The sequence below is a fragment of the Vicugna pacos genome, chromosome 31, assembly GCF_048564905.1.
Source record: "Vicugna pacos chromosome 31, VicPac4, whole genome shotgun sequence".
NCBI classification, from domain to species: Eukaryota; Metazoa; Chordata; class Mammalia; order Artiodactyla; family Camelidae; genus Vicugna; species Vicugna pacos.
In genome coordinates this window covers 8,928,462-8,942,545 of record NC_133017.1, presented here as the reverse complement: position 1 = coordinate 8,942,545, position 14,084 = coordinate 8,928,462, and the positions used below count along the sequence as shown (strand labels likewise).

The following is a 14,084-nucleotide window of genomic DNA, read 5'->3' as shown; positions in this document are numbered from 1 at the left end:
GTAATTATTAAAGAAAAATGGTGTTTCATGTGGATAACTTACATTAGAAATATGTTACAGTTTTTTTCCATCATAAAATTTACACATGCTGTAAAGATAGCAAAAGGTCTGCTGAGCTCTAAACTTCTACAGTTCTTTGAAATATGAGTTCATCACATTTCAGACTTTAATTTCCTTTAAGGAAACATGAAAGTCTGCAGCTTCTTTTTACCTCAAAGCCATTGATAAAAGACTAAAAAATGCACAAAAGTGCCTTGACTTCTAGAAGCAGAACTTTTTAAAAAAGTAATTAAAAAGAAAGAAGAAAAAGTAGGAGGAGAAAAAAAGAAGCACAGATACATACACAAAGATAAAATTATGGTATAAAATCCCACAAATATTACCAATATTATTGCCCAGCCACTGATACATTATATTTCTGTTCTCTCACTTCTTTGCAAGTGTTCAACAGATATATATCAAAGACAAAATCATTTTTCAGAGTGAATTTTATCACACATAGACGTTTCAAATCTTGTTTATTTTAAAATAAACATAGAATGTTGTTGGGAGAAAGAATGTGGGAGAAAGAGAAAAAGACAGCAAGTGGGAAAGCTCAATCAAAACAAACATTTGCTACATTTTCTCTGGGCTTAAACCAACATTGACCAATCATATAAGACACATACAAGACAGAAAACTAGATCTTTATTAGAGTAAGCTATATTTTGTTAAAGAAAGATAGTGTCAACTAAATGCATCTGTTATTGAGGTTAAAAAATTCATCTTTACTTGTAAACCATGAGCAAATTCATAATGAAAAACTATTTATAAAATGAAAAATATACTCATTTTCAAAAGTGCAATATACCAGGTTCTCCTGAATAGGTATTTTTGTAATGACTTCAGTGAATTTTGGTTTATTTTTTCTAGAAAAGTCTATATGACATGACCCTAATATTTTCATAGTACTTTAATGAGGAAAATGCTGTATGTACATACACTAAGTAAACACTCCCTCTGAGGAATTTTTAGTCTCCCAGAAACAGTCTAAATATCATCCAGTGCCAAGAGGAAATCTAAGCAGTTGCAGAAATGAGAAATAGAGCAAAGACTGGAGCATTTATACTACTGTACTCCTGCAATGAGTCTTCCTTCCTTCCCTTCCATCTTCCTCCCTCCCTTCCTTCCTTCTTTCTCTCTCTCTCCCCCTCTCTCTTTTAGTTTACCAGATTGCCTTTAGGGATTTCCAAAACATAATATAAAAATTTATATTTATTATTCACTTACTTCATTGCCCTCCAATTCAAAAAACTCAGACTTCATAGAAGCTCTGTACTGTGTCGGTGCGGCCATTTGCCACACGCAAGCCTGGAGTGGCTATGGTGCCATTCAGTTTTGTAAGAAGTCTGTCACAAGCCGCTAAAGAGAAAGAAGAGGAAAAGCTTTCTCCAAATAAAGTCATCCCCTTCGAAGCACCTTTCAACTGATAATCAAACATCTCAGCATTAAATTTCAACTGTCTTCTGGACTTCTTGAAATCTAGAAAGTTGCAGTCTCTGTCCTCAGTCTTCAGGACAACTGTTTTGATCATCTGATCCCATTTACGAGGGGTTATTTTGTAGCTTTGGAGCCAGATGATGGCTGGACTATGACATTTTAGATCACTTTAAAGTGGGAGAGCAATATAAAGAAAACTGGGGGTCAGTTTTCTTCTCTTTTAAATGTGTGTAATAATATCTACTCCATATGGTGGTTGTGAAAATTAGTAAAAAGATTTATGTAAAGCACAATATAGTCTGATGGTAAGCATCAGTTATTTAGTTCCTCAAATGCTCTTTTCCAAGACAAGCAACTCTTGGAGAAAGTTGAGCTAGCATGCAAGATAAATAGTAAATATGCATAAAAGAGGTGCCATTGACTATACTTTAATTTTTTAAAAAGGTACTATTTATTTTACCTTTCCTTTTTATTGATAGGGAAATTAGCAAAATTAGGATATTCAAAAGCAAGTCAGATGAAAAGAACACATATTGTACGTAGTTTCTGATTAATTCCTGGGGAGTCAAGACTTAGCTAAATAACTGGTCTCTTTAATTGCTTCTTTGGATATATGTATATGTATGTAAATGTGTTTATGTATGTGAACTAATATAAATATCAATATATTTATGAATATACTTTAAAAACTCTATCTGTACTTTTATGTTTTGGGTAAATTTTTATAATGCAAAATATTTATTTTTAGGAGTCCCACAGAAATAACAGCTACATTATTATTATCTGATATACAATGTCTTCTGTTTCAAAGGTATCACATTTTCTTCATAACTGTGTGCATTTCATTCCAGTAGAAGAGGGAGGCAGAAAGAGAGAAAGAATGAAATTGAAAGAAAGAAATGGGCAGGGGTTTCGGGCAGGGAACACCATGTGCAAATCCAGCGCTACCTTCACAGGTCCTTTTGTCAGGTCCCAGCTTGTAACCAGGCTCACATGAGCACTAGTAACTGCCCAGTGTGTTCAGGCAATGCTCCTGGAAGCCTCCATGGTCAGGTTTGGCACACTCATCTTCCCCTACAAATGTGGCAACAATCAGACAACAGCTAGAATATTTCATTTTTATAGACTAATGCATAATTTTTTGAAAATACAATGCTTAATAGCTCTGAATGAAATTGAGACAATTGATTTTTTCAACAAAGGAGCCAGAACAATTTGCAAGCCCTTGATGGATGAAATACAGGAATCCATGTCATTACAATCTAAGAATTGTTTAAGAACCAGAAGGACTGGGCCAATGGAAGATCACCTTATCTCAGACACAGAATGTGTTTTTTCCTGAACTTAATGTCAAAGAGGATTATTAAATTTAGAATGAAATAAAAAACTTACAGAAAAAAAGATTCACCTGTTCATTTCATAGTATAGTTTGCTAGGTAGTCTAAAAAGTGCTTTAAAAGAAATATCATTATTAAGAAACAGTTAATGGTGACTAAAAATTAAAAAGAAAGAAAAGTTTAAAAAGAAAAATTTAAAGCATGCAGTACTTTTTTCATATAGACATACTGATCCAGAAGATATAATAATCATTTTTTATAAACACATACACTATTTTAATTGTATATGAAAACATGAACCATACATATGAAATAGACACATAAAAATATATACTATCTTAAAAAAACATATAACAGAGTACTCCATAATTTCACTCTTTAGGAATAACCTATTTTGAGCTAGGAAAACAGCAAACTATATTCTCTGGAGAAATTATGCATTACCAAAACACTTAAGCATTGTGATAACCCAATATATAAACATCGCATGAGAGACATAGCTTGTTTCTTCTACTGTAAAGTGTAACACATAAAGAAGATTCAAAGCATGTAAATGAACATTTTAATGAATACTTTGAATACATACCATAAAAGTGCCAAGTTCTCCACCTTTCAATTCATATAATGAATATCTAAGTAAAGCTCAGGGGAAATCTATTATATTGTTGCTCTTTGAATAATAAAAATATCGAGATATTAGTCACACTAAAATCTGACATACACAACTGAATCCATCATCTATTCTGTAAAAATCAGTGGAGAGAAAATTTATTTTCTCTTCCCATAAAATAATCTTATTCTACAATAACACACTTCCTAAGCACCTAGGAATTTTCTAAATGCAAATCTGGTATTATTTTCACTAACACAGATTTCTTTTTAACTCAGAAATACACACCAAACATGGGACACAAAAATAAACTAAAATTTGGTTATGCAATTCAAAATTAAAGCTGATTGCTAATCATTATTTGTCAAAAAGACATTTTAGGTATCAGAATTTTCCACTAAGGAGCGTAAATTATTTCTAATGTGGTGGAATGCTCTTCTCTAAGGGATGGTTTAGGAATGCTCCCCCCCTGGAAATAAATTGATGAACTGTATGTCAATAACCCCCTTTAGGCTATGAACCCTTTGTTGATTACATTGCAAGTATTTCCATCCTGCATGTATATCCCTTTCTGGATTTTGCTCTTTTGGCTATTTCATAAAAAACAGATGGCAGATTATCCTAATGGAGTTCCTACACTGTGCTATAAAGCTCCAAATTGCAGTATTTTACCAATAAGCTTTTCCATCAAAAAACCATTGAAATATCCTTATGAACATACTTCAACCTTCAAAATTACTTTACTCTAGTTCTCCCCTAATTCAAAGCTAAATATCACATTTATTCTAGAGATAGAAAAGCTTACACTTTACATTATTTCAAAATACCTTTTTAAAAAATTGGTAGCAAACCCTGCTGTGTTCCATCAGAAACAAATTTCTTCCATAAGGTATTGGAGGTAGATCTGATATCTTTAGGTTTATTATAACCACCAAAACACCCTATCAAAGGGCTATTTTCACTGGTTCCATCTTGAACTTCTAGGTAGTCATAGGCACAATTATCATGCCTTTCAATCTGCAACAGTAAAAATATGTGAAGATCTATCTCATTAATAGATAAAACAATTACTATGGAAAGAACATTATGCGTTCTCAGTGCCATAGTGCTGACCTGGCCGGGGAACAAATGACATATACCAAATGAGAGCGTTTCTGATGAGGGTGCCTGGTAATACCTACACTATCTGTGAATAAAGGTTGTATTAATCTGGTAGACACAGTGGAAAAATATCTATGAAACAGTGCATCCACATGCTTTAGGATCAATGGAAGCTAACCACCTTTTAAAATAAAATAAAAATACAAGAATTAATTCTTTGGAAAACAGAATTCAAGAAAATTCGGACTTAAAGTTATCATTAGATATCTGGGCTAGATATGTTATTTCATCATAGTTCAGCAACAAAGCCAGAATTTTATTAATAGAGAAGCTGAATTCAAGATATTGTAGTTTTAGGTTGTGTATCTCTTTTGAAGACAAATTTGATAACATGGGATTACATATTTTTCTAGTCTATGGAATTCTTTATTTGTAGTTAGCATAGCTGTGTGTGAGAAGACTTGTCCACTGCAGAACCAGCACTGGATCCCCGCCTCAGGGTAATGGGGCTTATTTAGATGAGCCCTTTTACCTTAACACATCCCACTCAACCTGTGCAACTTGGAACTCAGTCTCCTTCTTAAACAATTAAAATGCAAATATTAGCTCAGACTATTGATCTATAAAACTTTATAAAGAAGTACATGTTCATGGACCTGTGTTTTAGCCCTGAACTTCTCAAACAAATCAAAATTTATACATTGTTCTACAAATCACAAGACCATTTCAAAATAAATTCTTGCTTTTATTTTTTCATAGAAAATGGGCAATAACCCTGAAGTCTTAGCAGAGTCAATTACTTATTAGGTATTTGAAGCCAGAAAGCACTGACATCTGTAATTAATAAACCATGAACAATATTACATCTCATCAACCATCATTCAACATACAATTCGCTAAACTATGGGATTCTCCTAGTACAAAAAGAATGTCAAGAATCACGTTCATTCCATGAACTAAAACCTGTATGCCTGAAACTGCTGGTACAGTTGGGTGAAGATCCATTTCCTGATCTGTGAATATATTAACAATTACAGTCTTCAAATTAGGCAGCAGAAGAACAAACAGACAAAAACAGATTCTGAAGCAGATTTGATTAAAACTAAGTACTGCCTTTGCTGCTGCCCTTTTCCCAATCACAAATCAGGATTCATTCATTCCTTCATCAAATATTCAGTGCCTGTTCTCTGCTGGGCACCCCTCCTAATGTAGTATACATTGTCCTGCCAAATAACAAAGAACCTCACCTTCCTGGAGCTTATCCTGGTGGGAAAAGAATGAAGAAACAATAAACAGGGTAAATAATAATCATAAAATACAAGAAAGCAATGCATTCTATGGAAAAATACAACATGAAACAAGATAGGAAATATGAGAAGTGGATGCAGGGAGTTAAGGTTGCAATTTTAAATTACAGTATCAGTAGGAAGTCACTTTGACTCATAAATATAGATTTTTTTCCTAAAAAATGTATTCTGTATGTGTGGAATTATGAGAAAGAATTGGAAAATATTTAACATTAAAAATATCTCATTTTAAAAGCATATTTAAACAGGGAGATGAGAGCGAGCTAGCAGTCCCACTGGTAATGAAATGTCACCAGGGATGGCAAGGGCCATCTGACCAGCTCTCAGTCCTTAATATACTCCCTTCAAAATCAGAGGTCTCTATAAATATGAGAACACTTTCAGATGACCAAAGGCTATTCTCTGGTCAAGGGGACATATAAAATAACATCTAAAACTCTTACAGTATAGAGCCTGGTAAAAGCATAAAGAGAACTGAACTAGTGATGAAAAGTGTAGGGAAAATAACCAAAGGTCTCAGTCAGCCAACGTTTCTTCAGCTGCTTGATCAGCACAGAATGAACTGCTCCCAACTCATGAATCACACTGGAAGAGGCAGGAGAGGCTAAGTTCAAAGAGGAAAGAAAGTGAGAACACACAATGAAGAAAAGATGCTTGCCACAGAAGGTCAATTAGTAAAATAAAATCACAGTGCTTCATACTAGGAGCCATACCAGGCAAAAAAATAAGGAGGTTAATTTAAAAAGATTTGAAATGACTATTTTGAAGAAATCACTGCTTAAAAAATTACAGTACAAAGAAAACAGGATACAAATTATTGAAAAAATTACATTTCTTCAATGATTAAAGAGAAATAGGATGATGGATATTTCCCCATATATAAAACTCACTCTGTCCCTTTAATAGTTACACAGTAGATCTCTTTAAATTTAAATTTATAACATATTCAATGCTTACTTGGTAAAAGTTAGAGGTTCAAATATTTTATATGACATACAAAGTATAAATATCTCATGGGTAAGTACACAAAAAATGACTAATTTTAGGATTAACTCCATCAGTATCTATTTATGAATTACCTATTAGTTACATATTAAGTATTATGCACCTGGTATTAGGGGTAACACAATGGAAATACACACTATATTCCCATAAGTAAATGTCATTGTTGTTGACATAAGATATCAATGACCTCAATGATCTTTATTTACATATTTTTTCCAGTGTAATTACAGTAATCCTAATTGCAAAGTCAGCACAATAAATCTGCTCTATTGGTGTTAAAATTATACCTCTTCAATTATATTTACACAACAGTAATGATGGTGAGCACAAATGAGAGCTTGAGTTATTCTATTTGTTATTTGTATAACGTTTTCTACAGCTGTATCAATTACTGTATCAATCAGTATACAGAATAGATAGAAATAAATATGGTTGAAGCTAAAAAGTGGGTAAGTCCATTAATGTTATGCTAGTAACCTTAAGAACTATGAGAAAAAACACCAAAGTCAATGGTTCACAAAATCAAAGAAAGAAAAGCAATTTTGTCTTGATTTAAAGCATGGACACAGTTCATAGATCTGGGACCTGAACTCAATGTCACACACAATTATACATGTAATAAATGTTTTGATACTGATGATGCTGGTTTATTATAGACTTTAAGGTAATCAGAGCATAAAACATACAGCAGTGTGGCAAGTTTATCATAATATAAACAGATCTCATATGTGTATAGAGAAAACAGTGAAAGGGATAGTAAGCTGTGAAGATCTTTTTGGAAACTGATTTATAAATGACAATGGAAGTAGATCTAAATACACAAAGAAGGAAGGACAAGTACAAAGTTTAGCTTGAAGGAATTAATACTACATTTCATTACTAAGTGGAGGCTCAGGCCTTTTACTGGCAGGTTAGAGAGGAAGCATGGAAAAGCTGAGTGATTTTATTTAGCAAGAACTAAAATCAATTAAATGTAACCTGAAGTAGTCAGCCTTTCATTCTAACACTGCCTAGCAGTGCAGAGCTTTGTGGCCAGTGCGTGGGGGTGAGCCCTGACACTGCAGGAAAGCCCCGCCCTGGTGCAAGAGACCAGGCCAAGGGTTAGGACACATTCACACACTTTGCCTTAATTTTATAATCAAATTTCCAACTGTAACATTGCAAAATCATCTACTGTGATACCTAGATGTTTGTAAAAACCTCTGAAAACTCCAAAACTTAGAGGTAATAGTTTCAGCAAAAGCTCTCTCATACTCTCTGAAAAATTGAAAATAAAATTACCATATGGTTCAGCAATTCCACTTCTGGGTATATATTTTAAAAATTGAAAGCAGGGTCTTGGAGAGAGATTTGTATATCCACATTCATACCAGCATTATTCATAATAGCCAAGAGGTGGAAGCAACCCAAATGTCCATCAGTGGATGAGTGGATAAGCAAAATATTGTATATACATAATGGAGTATTAGCCTTAAAAAGTAAGGCAATCCTTTCATGTGCTACAGCATGCAAGAGCCTTGAGGATATTACACTAAGTGCAATTTTAAAAAGTCACCAAATAATGTTAAATATTGTGATTCCACTTATATGAGGTACCCAAGAGTAGTCAACTTCATAGAGAAATAAAGCAGAAGTGTGATCACCAGGGGCTGGGGGGAAGAGGGAATGGGGAATTGTTGCTTACTGGGTAAGGAGTTTCAGCTTTGCAAGATGAAAAGACTTCTTGAGGTTGATTGCACAACAGTATGAGTGTACTTAACACTACTGTGTTGTACACTTAAAAAACAGTTAAGATGGTAAATTTTCTGTCATGTCTATTTTTACCATAATAAAAATACTGTCTTCTATGACTGCTGGAATGCAATTTCAAAATATAATGAATGCTACCAACTACAAAAATGATTAAACTTTTTATAGATAATGTAACTTAAAATTGTATACACTTGAAATAATTTTTAAATCATTATTTTTTGCTTTGGGAAAAATATTAAAGAAAAGTATGACTAACAAAAACAATTTAGATTAGCATTTATTATTAAAAATAAATCAATTTTAATATAGGAAAATACAGTAAAGTCAAAGTAATAATGCTATTGTTAAAAGGAATTTTGAAAAAAGGAAAAAAGTTGAATAGATAAACATTTTCAGATATACCAGTATAATGTTTAATTTTTTATTATTTCTTTTTAATATTTAACAAATACTGATACATAAGTAACTATAGCTCAGAAATGGAGGAGAAAAAACAAATATGCACAACCATGTGAAAATCAAAACCACGAGTCTGGGTTAGGTCTATTTTCATATGATTCTGGTTTTTCAATGTTGCCATTTGATTTTTTTCCTTCATGACACAATTATTTTTAACTCACTCATAAATTTAATAAATATTTACTGAAAATCTATTGCCAGCTAATATATACTTGATAGTGTATGAACAGTGATGAATAAACAGACACGTCCCTGACTGACATTCAGTGATCAAGCAATACAAATGTACAAATGACAGTACTTATGAAGGGAATAAATTTAATGCCATGAGAGAATACAGATGCCTCACTTTGTGACCAAGACCTGGGTGCAGGAGTGCCAGGCCATGAAACTGGTTTCAATCACAGCGCTACCAATAATTATGCAAGCTTGGGCAAGTTTATTTGATCTAATCTTTCAGAGTAGAATGGTAACCTAAACTGTAATTCTGAAGAGATACTTCTCTTTTATTGTCATCAACCAATATATATTCGTAGCCAAATATCCAAAAATAGGACAGGGAAAGCATAAAAATTTTAACTAATTAAGATCTCCTTGTTCTGGCTTCCTAGTTCATTCACAAAGACTAGTCTACTTAACTTTAACTAATATAAAACATTTAATGAAATTAAAGGATTATTTTTACTCAGGTAATTCAAAAGGTACAGTTGACTCTTGAACAATGTTGGAGTTAGGGGTGCCAAGCTGGTGCAGTTGATAAACAAACAAATTGATAAATGACTTATCCAAGGGAAGGAGGCTGAAATGGTCTGGAAAGATTCACCACTCAAACCCTAGTTCTTTTGATTCCATATATTGTGATCTCTAATCAAACAAAAACTCTTCCCCACACTTAAAGAAAATGAAAATATCAGGTACTATGCTTTTTTTTTAAATCCACATAAAAGTGGATCTCTGTTGAACCTGTGTTGTTCAAAGGGTCAATAGTACCAAGATAAAAATTTGGGGGGAAGATGGCCAAGATGGCAGAGTAGGACTCAGCTCACGCTCTCTCGTGAATACATCAAAACTACATCTGAATAAGGAACCTCACAGAATACATACTGAACTTTGGCAGAATATCTTACAATCAGAAATACAAAGATAATCCTCACAAAACCGGGTAGAAAAAAAGGAAATTGGGGTGGGACCTGTCCCCTGGGGGAGGGAGCAGCAAAGGAGGAGAAGCATCCTCCCCTGGGAAGCCCCTTGTCCTGTGGGGAGGTCCACTGGGACAGAAAGGGAGCTGGAGCCTTGGAGGAGACCACAGCAGCCCCTTGGAGGCAGCTGAGAGCAACTTAGGGTCTCTGAGACCCAGAACCCAAGGCTGGAGCTGGCAGGGTCAGACTGGGACTGGGGGCTGGAGCTGGAGCTTCCACAGATGAACCCTGGAAGAGGACTGGACACAGGCCTCTGACTGGCCTTTGGTTTATTCTGCCCTCACCTAATAATGCAATGTTGGTGCTGAGCTCTTTCTCAATAAATATTTTTGATGAAGTCAAAAGCTCCTAAGAATATTTAAATCTCTATTTCTGATATAAACAATTTCCTGCTTAATGATAAAAAATGAAAAATGGATTTCCCCTAACAACAACAACAAAGGACAATCTACCTTTTCACCTCTTAGTTTAGAAGAGAAATAAAAGTTTTCTTATTTAATGGACCCTTCAAGTATCCTTTGTGAAACAAGCCTGGGCATTTGGTAAAAGAAACTGTTGTCAGGGCTTCAAACATTCTAATTCAACAAGCACAGATAATGTAAATTCACTTTAATCTTCTTGAAAATGTCTGCAGTAAGAGGAAAGAAGAAAAAAATCCCTCCTCACTCTTAATGTTACATTTTATAGGCAATCCGTTGCGTCTTCGCTGATTAAAAAGCTGCTTCTCTAGTTCTTTGTTTCTTTAATGAGGTTCCCCTTAAATGTACAGTCATTTATGGAGGATGTGCCCTGGGAAGGCTGCCTGAGGGACTTTACCTCAAAGGCCTGAAAGGTCGGCCTGACATAGCAGCCTTCTGTCACTGCTGTTTTCCATACACGTTCTTTCTTGAGCCTGTAGTCATCAGGCTAGTTAGAAGAATGAATCTTCCTTCATTTTTATGTATCTCACCTCCACAAACAGCTGAGGAAAGCCAAAAGAAACAAGTAAATAAACCCAGACATGCATTTTCATTTTCTTCTAAGGTAACATTTTAGTTCCATGCCTGTAGCTGAGTACCTACAGACCAGGTTAGAAACATCAAGGTTGGCTGGTTGTAAATATTTAGTTGGCAAAAACAAAACCCCAAACAAACAAACAAAACAGCCTAACCACTCAACTATAAACAATAGGTAATAGTCAGCAGAGGAGTAACCACTGTTAATTCACATCTTTACAAAAACAAGCATTTTTTGGTTTACTTTTAAAAAACTTTCAGAAATTCTGTAAATTTCTTCTGTGTGAGTTTGTTCTGTGACTCCCTGAACTGCTTCTTTTGGTCTTTCAACCTCAGGTGAAGTTGCTGCACAGAACTCCCTGGGCCTCTGGCCCTGAGCAGGCCTTGTGCTCAACATCACTGGCTCCATCCAAACCAGCCTCTTCACTGCCACCCAGTTAATCTCGAAAACAAATGCCTCTGTTCTCTTAAAAGTCTAAGGGAAGAAGAAATCTTCTGTCTTTTAAATTATCTTAATTTAGATAAAATAAATTATCCGGGCAGAGGCAGGAGCAAGAAGGGTCTTCTCCACACATTACCTGGAAAGAAGGGAGCTGTTTTTAAAGCCAGGAAGCATGATGCCAGTTTATTGTTTTAAAGACGTATAGAGTGAACCATCTAGGAAATTCTTCTTGAATGCCTGTGCTCTCATTTAGACAAAGCCCCAGAACTGTGCAGTTTCTAGTAGTATAGGTACTTCAGCAGTACAGGCATCAAACACACACCAGCTCAGTAAAGGGAAGTGGCTATTTCTTCATATATTACTACTACCATGAAAACACAGCCGAAGTCTAAGAACTCTTGTACCATTTGTTGCCGTTTCTGACACATCCCTGATGAGTTTTCCCCCACACTTCCTGGATGAGTACATTTATGTTACAACATTACTGGTACCAGAAAACAGGCTGTTCTTGGGATTTAAATTTACCAGGGATTTTTATGAAAATCATCCTGATAAACATTATAATACAGGTTAGGAAACTTCATAATTAAAATAAGATCATTCTAATGAAACTGAGAGAAAGGACACTTCTGTTAAGAGATCTAAGGGGAAGTCACCTGTAAAACTCAGTGTGACCTGCCTATGCAGGCAGCTGCAAACCCCTGTCCCACCCAGTTACTGCTGCTGTGAAGCTCAGCCCACATTCTGCTGTCTGCAGAGGTAAGAGCTTCAGGCAATCTGTCCCCACAGAATCTATCTAAAAGAAATAAAAGAATAAAGAGAGCCTCCTAAATGTGACTCTATATTCTAACTGCTTTCTGCTTAGCTACTAAATGTGACTCTATATTCTAACTGCTTTCTGCTTAGCTACAAATTAAATACATAAAACATGATTTGGTTCCTATCTCTACCCCCAGTACTAGAGCCATGACCATTACCAAAACACATCACCCTGACATGACCAAAAGAGTTTAATGAAATGTTTTCTTTGGAACATACATACATATATTACAAATGGCTTCAGCTAGGCTAAGATACAATGTTCAAGACAGTATTTTCCTTGACCTGACTTATCAATTAGATCAGATCCTTATTTTTCCTTATTTTTAAGCATTTCTAGAGATCTCTTGGACTTAAGACTGCTGTCACCTTTAATACAACAGTGTCCATTCAGCAGGTTTTAGATGTTAAGAAAAAATATCTGTATGACACATAGACATAATTGAGCAAAGCTACTTCAAAAATAAAGGAAAGGATACAATCTCAAAAGAAAAATTCAATAGAGTAGATGCTCAGACACTCACAGCCGCTCTCACCTTTAAGTAAAACTGAGGGCAACAGTAAAGTGCCTCACACAAGCTAATGGTGTAGTCTGTGGTTACATGTTGGCAGCAGACTTTTGTAAGCACCAAATCTGAGCTATAACTTATGACACAAACTACAGTTTCTCAGCCACAAAAACCTGCAACACTGTGACATCTTCAGTAAGAGCCAACATCTTTGGTTTAGGAAGCCAGTGACCAAATGTGTTCCTAACAGCTCATGCTCTAGTGTCTTAGCAAACAAAACACACACACACACACACACACACATACACACGCACAATTTATCTGGTTTTCTCATTAAAACTGATTTTTAAATTAAAAACACAGAGACATGTGATGAGTGGTCACTAAAAGCTTAATGCATGTGAAAGCTATTCTAAACCAGTATGTTCAGACAGAAGCACCATCTCATACTTTAAGCTACTTTAAATCAATCATCTATTTATCCATCTGTATTTTTGCTGTGGTTGGAAAAAGGTATAATACAAATGAAAATGTTAGTCTCATACATTGTAAACTCTGAGATGACTCTTGAAAGAACTGCCTTCAGACAGGACAGACCATATGCACAGCCACAGAGGGGGCGAATCATCTCTTAGCAAGGAGAGGGGTTTTCTCCAGCACCCATGTAGTCACACCAGCACAAGCTACTTTCGTACAGGTCCACTGCAGTAAAATTTAAAACGATCTTCAAAATGGAGCAAATAAACACACAGATTAAAAATGACCGTAACTGCACATGGGTGATTTGATTCCTAGAGGCTAGGAACCCGGGACTACTGTGAAAATGGGATTCACAGCAAATTCTTTTTATTTTCTTCCTGTATTATTATCTCTCTATAATTTCTTCTTAAAAAACACCTCAAAAATCCCATTTTCTCATTTACGTGAATGTTTAACAAAACAGAAGCACAATGTCAATAAGCAAACTAAATTATTTTAGCAATGAAACCAAAGTTTCTGTAAAGTTAATTTGCATATTTGCATAATTATGAAATAGACAGAAATCTTTATTCAAATGGCTTGTTTTGAAT

The 14,084-nt window shown here is 34.8% G+C and overlaps 1 pseudogene; it reads right to left on the bottom strand.

Annotated features, from left to right (window-relative positions):
- Positions 1 to 1,257: 1,257 nt before the first annotated feature.
- LOC116279751 (tolloid-like protein 1) overlaps positions 1,258 to 14,084 on the bottom strand; it is a 32,603-nt pseudogene continuing 19,776 nt past the window's right edge.